We start from the raw sequence: 13,473 nt of genomic DNA, 5'->3' as shown, positions 1-13,473 counted from the left end.
AAACATATTTCTTAAAAGAAGATGTTCTTGTGACCGATAAACATACATAGAATGGCAGTGGAGTTTTGGTGAGGATTGCATAAGCAGGGTGTTTTAAAGCTGGACCAGCGTTATCAAGAACAGAAAAATCCACAGACATGTGGTGTCTAATCTTATCATGTGCCTTACTGGCAACATAGCAAGCATTTCTAGGGACCTGGCAGTGTTCATTCTTGAAAGAAAAATATAAATACAATGTAAAAAGATATCCTGTCACCCTAAAAATTGGGTAATGATAATTGAGAAAAAGGAATGTGAACTTGAGGTGTAAGATGTCCCAGAAGAACTTAGAGACATTGTGGAAGTTCAAGGCTAAGAGGATGACTCTCAGGGTAAAGTTCAGTAATGCAAAGGAATGTGAATCGTTTTAGGATATAATGGCAAGAACATGGCAGATATGTCAAACAGAACATAAGGCTGGACAGTAATGGAATGGTTTACCTCCAATATGACAAGCATTGGAGACAGAAAGTGTCGGTCAGAACAAGAGAAGTTCTTTGTCCAGGAGAGGGAAGTGAAGCCCTCTACAGCATTCACCTGCAGAGAGATCGCTCAGGCTGCACTCAGCAGAAGGCTTGTGTGAATAGCTTTTGTCTGAAAAGACCTTGGGGAAACAGCTCTGAACGCAGAATAAAGGTACAAACAAAGCCAGGTCGGGCAGACAAATGAGACAGACAGACAGACAAATGAGAGGCAGACACACTAAACGTGGGATGAGTAGTCGTTAGCAAGGATGCTTGAACCAGAAGTGTTCTAGATTTTGAAATTTTTCAGATCTTGGAGTGTTTACATGCAGCGAATGAGTACTGTGGGGATGAGAGCCCTGACAACAACGAATCTGGTGTTTTTAGCTGCCTCGTGCCCATAGTCTGACTGTGAATTTAGACAGCATTCAGGTTTTCTTGCACTATGGTTAAGCCCGTCACATGAGGTCAGTCGTGGGATTTTCCACCTGTGGCACCACATCAACGTTTAGAAAGTCTTGTATTCTGGATCTTTTCAGATATTTGATCTTTGCACTGGGGCTGCTCAGCCTGTATCCACATACATACTAATTTCACCAACCTAAAGTGACAAACAAAATGACGTATGCTTCTATAGGTGCTCTATTTGTAGAGGCTACATATAGTGTAGGCTGGGGTGGGTGTTCTTAAGGCTGTGACATTAACAAGATCAAAAAGAAAGGATTAGAGAAAAGGAAGCACAGGAGGTCTTAGAGTCTTGGGACTTGGAATCGCTTGCAGGGATCTGTAGGCAAAGAGACCTGGAAGGGGGGGGGGGTCATTAAGTACACAGCACAGGTAGTAGAGCTTCATGGAGTCATTTATTAGCGTTGAGCCACAGAGCTGTCTACAGTGCAAGGCCACTGAGAGCTTAAATCCAGAGAGAACAGGACACTAAGTTTTCTAACCAGGAGAGGTTTATGTTTATACCTGAAGGGATCATTTATTAAAGCAGACTCTAAAAGGAAGGCTAGAAAGAAAGACTATGCTCTGGCAGTCAGAAGAACTATAAGCCAGTGAGCAACTTTGCCTGACTGTCACCCTCTATTTCAATGAGAAGAATGTTCTCTATGAAATGGGAGATTTGGCTGCGGGTGGTTTTTCTGGGAAAGGTATGATGACCACCATTCTTGGCTAAGGAAGTCGATGATGTCAATAGGAAGCTATGTGAGGAAAAGCCCACACTGGAACTCATCACAGGGCTTAGGGTAGAGATCTGTGGGTGCTGTCTAAGCCTGGGCACCTGGAATAGTATATATGTGTACTATTGAGTAGACATGATATGGGCTCGTCAAATCATGGAACCTTAGGCATTTTTTAAGTAAATAGAAATAAAGCAGTACATTTAGGAAATTGCCTTAATTTGAGAAGTGCTTTACAGAAATACAGATTTGCTTACTGCAAACTATCAGAATAAAACAGCTCTCACTTAAAAGAGAATACAAGATAGTTTATTTTTCACCAGATGAGAATGTCCATGGTCTAGGAACAACATACAAAATGATACATAATCAGTTATATGACATGAACAATTATTGAAAACACATATAACACAATTGCACTAAACTGGTCTGCTTTCTTAGCGGGAACACAGACAATTTACATCTTCGTGTTTTTGAGATGGAAGAGGACACCACCGAAATTCAAGGATTTTTGTTTTGTTTTGTTGTTGTTGTTGTTGTTGTTTGGTTTGGTTTTGGAGACAAAGTCTCACTATGTAGCCCTGGTTGGTCTCAAACTTCCTACATAGACTAGGCTAGTCTTGAACTCACAGAGATCCACCTCCAAAATGCTGGGATTAAATGTGTGTGCCACCATGCCTGACTCCTTAAAACAACTAAGATGTAACCAGTCACTCAGTCTTGTAGAATCTTTAACATACACATGTCTTTTTTGCCCTTGGAGTCTTCTGTTCCTAAGACATCATGGCTTGTTTTAGAATTACAGATAGTCTCTGCATTCATGTGGTCTAAACAGGATGTACACAGGAAATAATCCCACAAGTAATTGCCTCCATTGTGAGAAATCAGATGAAGAAAATAAGACAGTAGGGGAAGAAAGAGAAGAACATCGGAAAGAGATGGGGGCAGCGGGGAGGAGAGCAGGAGAGAGAAGAAAAGAAAATTGATATGAAAACAAATCTTTATGAAAAGAAACATCGTAGCCTGGCATGCTGGTCCAAACCTGTGACCCTAGCACTCAGAAGACAGAGGCAGAAAATGATGTTTTTATGGCCAGCATGGCTCTGTTTCCTTATCAATCAATTTTAATGCCACTACTCTTTCTGTAGATTTCGGGTTTGCTAGATAGCGTGTAAACTTTTTAAAAAGAAATACTTCAGTACAGATTTATTATTTACAGCACCCTATCTTCTTGAAAGAAGATAATCACCAGGCAGGGAATCCAGGACAAAGAGCTGAAGGATGTTCACTAGACTCAGGAGGGAAACCATCACTCCATTGTAAGGCGGCCTTTGAAGCATTTCAACCTAGCCGAGAGTCCCCACATCTGCAAAACCGACAATGCTGCTTCCTCGGCTTGAGCCAACATTTTCGTTATGCTCTCTGTAGGCTGCCTACAGAAGTGTTTCCCTGGGAGTCATACAGGGGCCAGTACGAGTGTGGTCAAAGGGACCAGGCTACATCTTGAGCTGGCAGCAGAACTTGGCAGCATCATCCATAGGATTCTGATTTTATGGACATGAGGAGTACAAGGGTGAGGCTTTTGCCAAGCTTCCAGAAGCTGGCTGAGGCCAGGATATGTGGGGCAGGGTTGGGTTCCTGGAATGAGGTTCCGAGCTCATTTCACTGCATAGAAGGTGAAGTTCCTCAATTGCAGGGGAGCTCCCAGGATGTGGAGATGCCAGGACTGCCAAGGATAGCTGTATGATTTAAATGGAGTCAGCGCATGGGGCAGGCTTGATGTGCCTCAGGCAGCAGAGATCCCTCTCTTCTACCAATCCAAAGGCTAATAATGCCATCGGGTAGTATCTACATCCTATAAAAGAATACCTTGATGTATAACTTTCTTTATTCTGTTACTGTAAAGAATTTCATGCAGAACTGGCTATTTAGAGCCCATTCCCTAGGAGGGATACCTTGCTCAGTCTCAATGCAGGGGGGAGAGGTGTGGTCCTGCTTCAACTTGAAATGCCGGACTTTGTTGACTCCCCCTGGGAAACCTTATCCTTTCTGAGGAATAGGTGGGGGAGTTGGGTGAGGGGGAGAAAACTTTTAAACAACAACAACAGAAAATCATTCCTGTGTTACCAGGTTGGAAGAAGGTATTTAGAGAAGCCAGATTCTGTTTTCCCAGGCGTGGTTGCTCCCATTTGGCTCCAGAATAAATTCTTAATCCCTTCAAGGTGAGAACTGTGTTTTGCATCCACGGTGTGTTCGATATGCTGGTATGCTTAAACGGATTTAAGTGTGATGCTGATGCTCTGTTGCTAAGGAACATTGAGTTCATTCCCCACTCAAGCTCCGTATGTAAGTGAGCAATTAGAGTAGGGAAAAGAAGTTAAGAATTACACACCAGAGAAGCGGTACATAGTAAAAGGATCCTGCAAGGAAACCTACCTCAGCTGGGGAATGCATCAACTGTAATCCTCAGGAGCAGGGTTCAGCGAGAGTTCTGGTTTAAATGTAAGTTCCACAATGTTGCATGTTGGAACACTTGGTCCCCAGCTGATGTGCTGTTTGGAAGGTTGTGGAGCCTTTATAAGGTGGAGTCTTTCCTAAAGAAGTGGTTAACTGGGGAAGACTTAAGGTTTTGTAGTCAAACCTCCCTATTTATTTTCTGCAGCCTGTATGTGGCCAGCCCATGTCCTGCCCATACGACCATGCCTTCCCTGCTTGCTGTACCATGATGAACTGCATCCCTGTAGGCCTGTTAACCAAAATTAACCCTTTCTACCTTAAAAGGCTGTCTTAGGGTTTCAGTTACTATAATAAAATACATGAATAAAAGCAACTTGGGGAGGAAAGGGTTTATTTTAGCTAACAGCTCTCAGGCCATGATCCATCACTGAGAGAGGTCAGAGTAGGAACTCCTGGCAGCACAAATTACTTCAAGAGGAAGACAGGCATTGAAGAAGCTCCTTACAGAGTTTACTAGCCATCTGGGCAAGAAACTGCTTTTGCCTGGACTGCTTGATATTATGCTATATGAACTAGACATGCAGGACCCACAGAGAAATGACTACTGAACTTGACTAAAGGTGAAATGATCCTTTGGGGTTCCTGCTTCACAAAAGAGTCTGCCAGACATTCTACAGACACAGAAAAAAGTGACTGACAAATTGCCATTACAAGGCAGAACAGATCTTCAAATTTCCTGCTTCATGGAAAAGTCTGCCTGTAGGCTGAAGATGGATGCTCCAATGATACAGAAGAACTTTGGGTTCTGTCCAGGCAGAAAGATGTCTCTGTCAATTCTAGAGTTTTAGAAGTTACTTACAATTTAATTATATCCTTCTGCGGTCTTTTATGGAGTTGAAGAATAGATTGCTATAGTTATAGTTTTCCTTAGTTATAATAGAAGATAAAGTAGCTATAAATATTATAACTGTAATTCTTGCTTGATACCTGTTTTGTTATATGTAATTTTACTATGTTAAAGTTAAAACCTTCCTTTTCATTTAGACAGCATAGTGTCGACTGGTCCTGCCAACAATACTGGCTCTTTTAGACAGCATGAAGTACCACCTTCTGGTACTGAAACTCACCTCAAAAGAAGTCTGAGAAAGTCTGTGTGTAACCTGCCATCAAAGCATACAAATGGGTAAAAATTGTCTGGGAATTATTGATGGACAATATGGGTCAATCTCAGAGACACCGTGCAGAGTGAAAGAGGGGAGACACGCAAGATCTTGGGTGAAAGGCTTCAATAGAGATCAGTAGAAACAAACCTGTCAGAGAACCAGAGAGGGGAGTCAGTGGTTGCCTAGGGTAGCAGGCTCTGGGGTACTGGCTGCAAATAGGCAAGAAAGGCTTTTGTGTTGCAATGGAAATATCAAAGCTCATGAAATTATGTATTAAAATAGGCTAATTTTATGTGTCTAAAGCATGGTTTAGTAAAACTTAAATAAATTTTACTCTTTTACTAAATTGCCTTAAAGAAATGTTGCCTTTAAAATTTTCACTTAAACCCAGATTGTCTATTTTAATAAAGAAGAATTACTTTATGAAAGATAATTTATAATTAGAGGATTTCAATGGTAGGTCTGAGAACAATTTAGACTAAGAGATCAAGTGAGAAATCAAGACCAAATTCTAATGGCACACAAATAGCTCTAACTTTCTGCTGCCCCCTAGCGGCAGCAACTCAAAATTTCAGCACATTCGTTTATTTCACAAGTGACCAGCTTTAGGAGACTGCTTTTTGCAGACCGAAGGCCATATGTTGGCAAGGCTTTGTGGTTCAATGAACGGACTCTTCTGCATGCCATGCCCTAGTCAGAGAGTAGGAGATGGTGTTGTACAAGACAGACCAAGTCATTGCCTTCATCATGTTCACCTCCTAGTCTCAGACAGTCAAAAGTAAACAGCCAGATTAGCAAAAGCATTGCCCCTTATAGTAAGAAATTAATGAACTAAACAATTGATAGCTTGCTTGAGGTTATAGAAGTTAATGAAAAAATAAAAAGGCCAGATAAGGCAAGATAGGTACAACATCAGAAGATCATTCCAGATAAAGTTGGCAAGTTGAACATCCGTGAGCTGGAATGGAAATGCTGAGTGGGGGGGACACATGACAAGCAGAGTTGGGAGGAGTATGAGAGTGATCGTTGTAGGAACTCCAGGATTCTGGTAAGGAGTCTGTTATAATTCAGGAGAAAGTGATTGAAGAAGTCACTGTCTCAGTTTATGCTCTAAAATATCTAAAATAAACTTCCTGGGGCCGGTGACATGGCTCCCTGATAGGTAAGGCACTTTACCTCACTTCCTGAATTTGATCCCTCAGGACACAGGATGGGAAGAGAGAGCTGACTCCCACAAATTGTCCTCTGACCTCCACATGTGTGCTCTGGCAATGCATGCCTGCTCATAGCCTCTCTCTCTCTCTCTCTCTCTCTCTCTCTCTCTCTCTCTCTCTCTCACACACACACACACACATGTAAAATCTAATAAAAAGCCAAACATTCAGTGAAAGAATCTACATTTTATTTTCTCAAACATCTGTGAAGTTACTCAGATCCTAAATCTAGGAAGGCTTTGTGTTTTACAATGGATCTTCTGTCTACATAGAAGCACAGCAAAACAAACACAATAAAGTATTTATAGCTTTGTTTGTTCAGTTAAATCAGCTGAAAGCATTGTTGACTCAACAGTAAAATCCATTTCTTTTTTATTTTATTTTATTTTTTTAAAAATATTATTATTTATTTATTTATTATGTATACACTATTCTGTCTGTGTGTATGCCTGCAGGCCAGAAGAGGGCACCGGACCCCATTAGAGATGGTTGTGAGCCACCATGTGGTTGCTGGGAATTGAACTCAGGACCTTTTTGGAAGAGCAGGCAATGCTCTTAACCACTGAGCCATCTCTCCAGCCCCCAAAATCCATTTCTTGATGTTTCTTGGCTGTATTGACTCTTGTCAGTTCTTCAGCTCCTTCATCATTTCCTCCTTCCTGTCTCCTTCAGTTTCTTATCTAAAATGTTCCAAAAATAATTATTGTAAAAGCTGGAGAGACATGACGACCCTCATTTTTTGGAAAGAAACGAATCTTTCAGACTCATTCTCAGCCCATTCTTGCAGCACTCACAGATGTATGAGCATGCCTTGGTGCTTAGGCATGCAGAACAGATATTGCATTTCATAAGTTTCCCCAATTTATTATCCATAATAGTATCATCTCTGCAGTTCAGTGATGCTTGGGGAATGGCTAAGCCATTGTGCCCAGCAAGCTGATGCACAGAAATGGGCTATTGATTCAACTTTGATTCATCTCAGAAGAGAAGTTTATAAATGCTGTTTGTGTCTTTTCATACAGGACTATCAAGTTCACTTTACCTTAGCAAAGGCTATCTCCTTGGCCCAGTTGATTTCCCTACCTGGAATGCTTTGAGTTCATGTGCGCCCATCCTGTTGTAGTGATATTTTGTTTGTAATCTAGCAAATAAAGCTTGCCTGGAGATCAGAGTACAGAGCTAAGCTACTAGTTAGCCACAGAGGCCAGGCAGTAGTGGCACACACCTTTAATCCCAGCACTCGGGAGACAGGGGCAAACGGATCTCTGTGAGTTCAAGACTGACATGATCTACACAAGGTTGAATCTGTCTCAAAGGGAAACAGCTCACACAAAGGTGATTCCAGCACTTGGGATCATACTCCTTTAATCCCAGCACTAGGGAGGTGGGGACAGGAGAGATACGGCTGGGCGGAGAGAGGAATAGAAGGTGGGAAGAGACAAGAGCTCAGATGCAGTCTGAGGTTCCGTAGAGGCAGCAGAAGTCTGAGGGTTTGTAAGGGACTGGATCGCCCCTTCGGTCTGAGCATTGGTAGAGGTTAAGAACTCTCTAGTGGTGGCTGCTCTTCTGATTCTTCAGCTCTCATCCCCTAATACCTGACTCCAGGTTTTTATTGTTAAGGCCAATTAGAATTTGTGTTACATCCTATGAGGCACAGCTCAGTTTCACACCGTCTACGCAGTGTCCCTCGATCCCCTTTGGTGTGGAAGCTCTTTCTTTAAACATCTAAGCTCTGCCGACTGGCATCATTTGCCATCAATGGCATCTGTTGAGCAGAGTCGTCACATGAATGTCATTTCTCCCAGCTGCACATTCACTTTGGGCAGCGATGGAGCTTAGGACCCTCTACTAATCCTGTAGAGGTGAGGCCATGGCCCTTCACAGGGTGCATTCCCAGAATATTCCCGAGATGATCCGTAGCCTGACTGCTTTGGGAGCTCCACTCGCCCTTGTGATGGGGCCATGGAACATGGGACAGAGAAATACGAAAAGAAAAATCAAGAAGACAGGTGTGAATCAAGTTGGTGTGGAAGGGGAAAGCGCTTGAAGAGGCAGTCCTCGGGTGCGGGGCTCTAACTCTTCTCGTGGCGCGGTTCTGCTCCTCTTCTGTCACCTCTCACTGATCGGCCTCCAGCCAGCCCTGCGCATCTTCTCTAGAAACACAGTCTTAAGAATGCCTGGTGACGTTATTCTGTCCACTTTTCTAGGTACGACAAGGTGCAGTAGGGTGGAGTCAGGCTCTGTGACATTGCTCTCTGTCCACCGTTCTATTGAGCGCACGCTTGGGCCTCACTCACAGTGCTTTTTCTTGGCACTGATGGCTCTCCCCGATTTTCATCCTCCCAGAGCGGCTCCAGATCATCATCTTCATGAGCGATGACGACCGTGGACGGGGACCAAATGTCTTGTCACTGTGTTGTCAGCCTTTTTGAAATCAGAGGATAGGCCTGATTCACGATGCAGGACAGTCTCTGTTGGGAGGGTCATGTCTTGCCCGAAGCATGCTAAGGACCTCTAGGGGGCGATATTGTCCCATGCCACATGTTTCTCTGCATGTACTTCAAGGCTTGGCTCTAAACTTGCCAAACCATAACGCATTTGTAGTTTCCAAATAATCGACACAGTACTAACTTGTTTAAAAGGGAAAAGAAATAGGTCCAGAACCACGTAGTCCCTGTGTTTGCTGCATCCGTCTCTGTGAGGTCATAGATACCTTGTTTAGTTGATTTGGAGGGCCTTGCTCTCCTGGTGTCCTTCATCTCCTCTGGTTCTTACATTCTTTTTCTGTCTCCTCTTCTTCAGGTGTTGCTGAGTTCTGAGGGGAGGGATTTGATAGAAAACTCACGTTTAGACTCTGAGTAATGTCTGTAGTTGAATGTTCTTGTACCACCAACCCCCAAATACTGACACAGAGACTTATTATAATTAATTTTGAAAGCTTGGCCTTTAGCTTGTGCGTGTTCCCAACTAGCTCTTATAACTTAAATTAACCTGATTTTATTCATCTACATTCTGCCACGTGGCTTATTACCTCTCTTCCATAATGCATGTCTGCCTCTCTCTCTGTATCTTGCTGGTGTTTCCCTCACATGCCTAGATTCATCCGGAGCTCCTCTCTTTCCCTGGAAGTCCTGCCTGTTCTCTCCTGTATGGCTACAGCCATTCAGCTCTTTATTAAACCAATCACAAGGACACATCTTCGCATGGTGTAAACAAACATCCTGCAACAAATGTCTGGCTGTGGGTCTCTGCATCTGTTCCCATCTGTTGATGGAGGAAGCTTCTCTGATGAGGACTGAATGAGGCATTGATCTATAAGTATAGCAGAATATTAATAGGAGTAATTTTATTGATTTTTTTCTCTTTAGACCTGTAGTGTTTGGTTTTACTCTAGATCTTTGGGCTATCTAGTTCCTGGCTCTTGGTTACTGTGATCGTGTCAGGTGTGGGCTCTATTTCATGGAGCAGGCCTTCAGTAGAATCAGATATTGGTTGGCTACTACCACGAGTGTTGTGGCACCACTGCCCTGGCATATTTTCCAAGCAGGACAGATTGTAGGTCAAAGGTTTTGTGGCTGGGTTGGTGTTTCTGTGTTTCTTTTGGCAGCCTGCTGAGTACCTTCCTGCACTAAAGAGACTAGGACATAGGGGTGAAGGCTCCATGTAGGCACCAGCTCAACCTCTCCATGTTCAGTGAGTTGTGTGGGTGTTGCTCTCAGCAGCGGAGCCCAGCTGTCAGTTTGCAGAGAGCAACCTATTGTTTTAACAGCAGCCTGGGTTGTTTGGAGATTTCCAGGGGACCCTTTTGGCCAACAATTCAATTGGCGAGACCTCTCACAGTTCTTTTATTGTTCAGGATTGTTTAAGCTACCCTAAGTTTTTCATAGTCCATATGAAGTTGAGTATTGTTCTTTCAAGGTCTGTAAAGAATTGTGTTGGGATTTTAATGGGGTTTGCATTGGATCTGTAGATTGCTTTTGGTAGGATGGCCATTTTTACTATGTTAATCCTCCAGCCCATGAGCAAGGAAGATCTTTCCATTTTTTGATTTCTTCTTCTTCTTCTTCTTCTTCTTCTTCTTCTTCTTCTTCTTCTTCTTCTTCTTCTTCTTCTTCTTCTTCTTCTTCTTCTTCTTCTTCTATTTCTGTCTTTGAAAACTTAAAGTTTTTATCATACAAACCTTTCACTTTCTTGGTTAGAGTTACCCCAAGTTATTTAATATTATTTGAGACTATTGTAAAAGGTGTTGTTTCCCTGATTTCTTCCTAAACCCACTTGTCATTTGTACATAAGAACCTTACTGGTTTTTATGCATTAATGGTTGTATCTAGCCACTTTTGCTGAAAGTGTTTATCAGTTGTATGAGCTTCCCATTGGAAATTTTAGGGTCCCTTAAATATATACAATCATATCATCTGCATATAATGACACTGTCTTCTTCCTTTCCAATTTGTGTCCCCTTGATGTCCTCCAGTTGTCACATTACTCTAGCTAAGACTTCAAGAACTGTATTGAATAGATATGGAGAGAGTGGACAGCCTTGTCTTGGTCCTGATTTTAATGGATTTTTTTTTTAGTTTCTCTCCATTTAATTTGATGTTGGCTATAGGCTTGCCATAAATTGCCTTTATTATGTTTAGGCACGTTCCTTGTATCCCTAATCTCTCCAGGATATTACCATAAGATATGTCAGATTTTGCCAAAAGTTTTTCTGTTTCTAATGAGATGATCACTTTTTTCTTTTAGTTTGTTTATATGGTGGGTTACATTTATTGATTTTCATACATTTATTGAATCATCCTTCTGTCTCTGGGATGAAGCCAACTTGATCATGGTGGATGATCTTTTTGATATGTTCTTGGTTTGTAAGTATTTTATTGAGTATTTTTTTGCATCTATTTTTATAAAGGAAATTGGTCTGTAATTCTTTCTTTGTTGGGTTTTTATGTGGTTTGGGTATCAGGGTAAACTATGGCCTCAAAGTATGAACTAGGTGATGTTCCTTCTGTTTTTATTTGTGGAATAATTACCTGCTAGAGAGCTGGGGGTGAGACTGGGGAACTGGATCTCAGGAGCAGAAGAAGTGTAGTCAGACCACTTCTTTTTTTCTCTTTTTTCTTTTTTTCGTTCCTTCCTTCCTTCCTTCCTTCTTTATTTCTTTTTTCTTTTTCTGAGTCAGGGTTTCTCTGTGTAACAGCCCTGGCTGTCCGGGAACTCACTCTGTAGAGCAGGCTGACCTAGAACTCAGAGATTTGCCTGCTTCTTCCTCCGAAGTACTGGGATTAAAGGAGTGTGTCCCCATGCCCAGTGGATCATTTCTTAACCTTTTGCTATGTTGTTAGATAACTATAGCTCTCGATTTTAATGTTGTATAATTAAAATAGTGTAAGGTTTGAAACCCTGATTTGTAAACTTTTAAAAGCATTTCTGTAGCAGCATCTTGGGTTTTAAGTATGAAAAAGAACTACCTCTTTATCATACAGACTACCAACTCACTAAAGAGAGAGATACGTGTATGGAAAATATTCATTTCCATGAAATGTACTCATGAAAAATATTCAAATAAGCAAAAAAGTAGTGTTATTGATTCAAATGCAGGGGAACTATTTCACATTTGCCAGATTTCCCTCCCCTTTCCTGTTCCAAGCTCCTTTCCTGTTCCAGGCTCCTTGATGATGAAGGAACGTTTAGTGATATCACCTGAGTGGCCAGGTAAGATACAGGTTGGATATTGTGGTGGTTTGAAAGAAAATGGCCTCCATAGGCTCATAGGGAGTAGCACTGTTAGGAGGTATGCCCTTGTTGGAGGAAGTATGTCACTGGGAGTGGTCTTTGAGGTTTCAGACACTCAAGTAAGGCCTAGTGGCTCCCCGTCTCTTCCTGCCGCCTGTGGGTCAAGATGTAGAACTCTCAACTTCCTCTCTAGCACCATGTCTGCCTGCATACCTCCATGCTTTCCACTGTGTGATATTGGACTAAACCTTGAAACTGTAAGCCAGCCCGATTAAATGTTTTCCTTTATAAGAGTTGCTGTGGTCATGGTCTCTCTTCATAGTAACAAAATCCCAACTAAGACAGAAGTACAAATAACCAACTCATACTCAAATCTTATGTAGAAAGTGAACAAGAAAATACTTAATTGATTCACTAACTATTTATAAGTACCCTGTACTTAACAAACATGGCACTGAATATGTGAAGGAGAATTGCACAGTTAAAATTCTTAGTCCCATGAAGTTTACATGCTGAGTGGGATAAGAGACAGCTGTTAAAAAATGAGAAATGGGTGATAGTGATGTGTACCTGTAGTCCCAGATATAAGGGAGCTGAGGCAGAATTACTTCAGCCTTACTAGTTCAATTTGAGCTTGGTCAACATAGAGAAGTCCCCATCTCAAAACAAACAAACAAACAAACAAGAGCAATGTTCTCTAAAGATTTTAAATAGGACAGACTGTCCTAGATCTGAGTCTGTGAGGGCTTATGTGAAGAGGGGCTGTTTATGTTGAGACCTTACTGACAGACAAGGAGCTAGCCTTAAGAGGTGAGGCAGAGGAAGGCAGCCCAGGAACACAAATGCTGAAACAAACTGAAGAGGTTGGGGAAACAAAGAGCCTGGTGGCTGGAGTGTAGTAGCTGAAGGGTTATTGGGTAGGGGAGAAGTAGAGATGAAGTCAGAAGAGTGAGGAAAGAGCCTGGTCAAGTGACAGTCACAGACCATCACAAGGAGCTTGGGTTTTATGTCACTATGTCGAAAGACCGGGAAGATTTCACAGAGGAATGGCATGACTAGCATAGATTTTGAAACCACTCTGGTTGCCTTTGAGGGGCAAACGTGGGAGCCTGGAGATCAGATGAGAGTTAATCAGGAGGAGGCCAACTGTGGTAAGGCCTGGACCAGATTGCTGCAGTGAGAAGGAAGGAGGAAGACAGAGTTGTGAAACCTTTCAGAGATG

At 42.2% G+C, this 13,473-nt stretch overlaps 1 long non-coding RNA gene across 3 annotated transcripts in view; it reads left to right on the top strand.

Moving 5' to 3' along the window:
* LOC119808052 overlaps positions 1–6,865 on the top strand; it is a 30,426-nt gene extending 23,561 nt beyond the window's left edge. For 2 of the 3 annotated variants that reach the window (XR_006020746.1, XR_005284395.2), the window contains 2 exons: positions 3,815–3,906; positions 5,186–6,865. This is a non-coding gene — a long non-coding RNA (uncharacterized LOC119808052). Of the gene's footprint in view, positions 1–35; positions 3,258–3,814; positions 3,907–5,185 lie in introns of those variants that run through there. The other variant, XR_005284396.1, reaches the window with a different exon arrangement.
* The last annotated feature ends 6,608 nt before the right edge of the window (positions 6,866–13,473 follow it).

This window comes from Arvicola amphibius, chromosome 1 (genome assembly GCF_903992535.2).
Source record: "Arvicola amphibius chromosome 1, mArvAmp1.2, whole genome shotgun sequence".
NCBI lineage: Eukaryota > Metazoa > Chordata > Mammalia > Rodentia > Cricetidae > Arvicola > Arvicola amphibius.
Note: the sequence above shows the minus strand (reverse complement) of the source record. Positions and strands in the feature narration are given on the sequence as shown.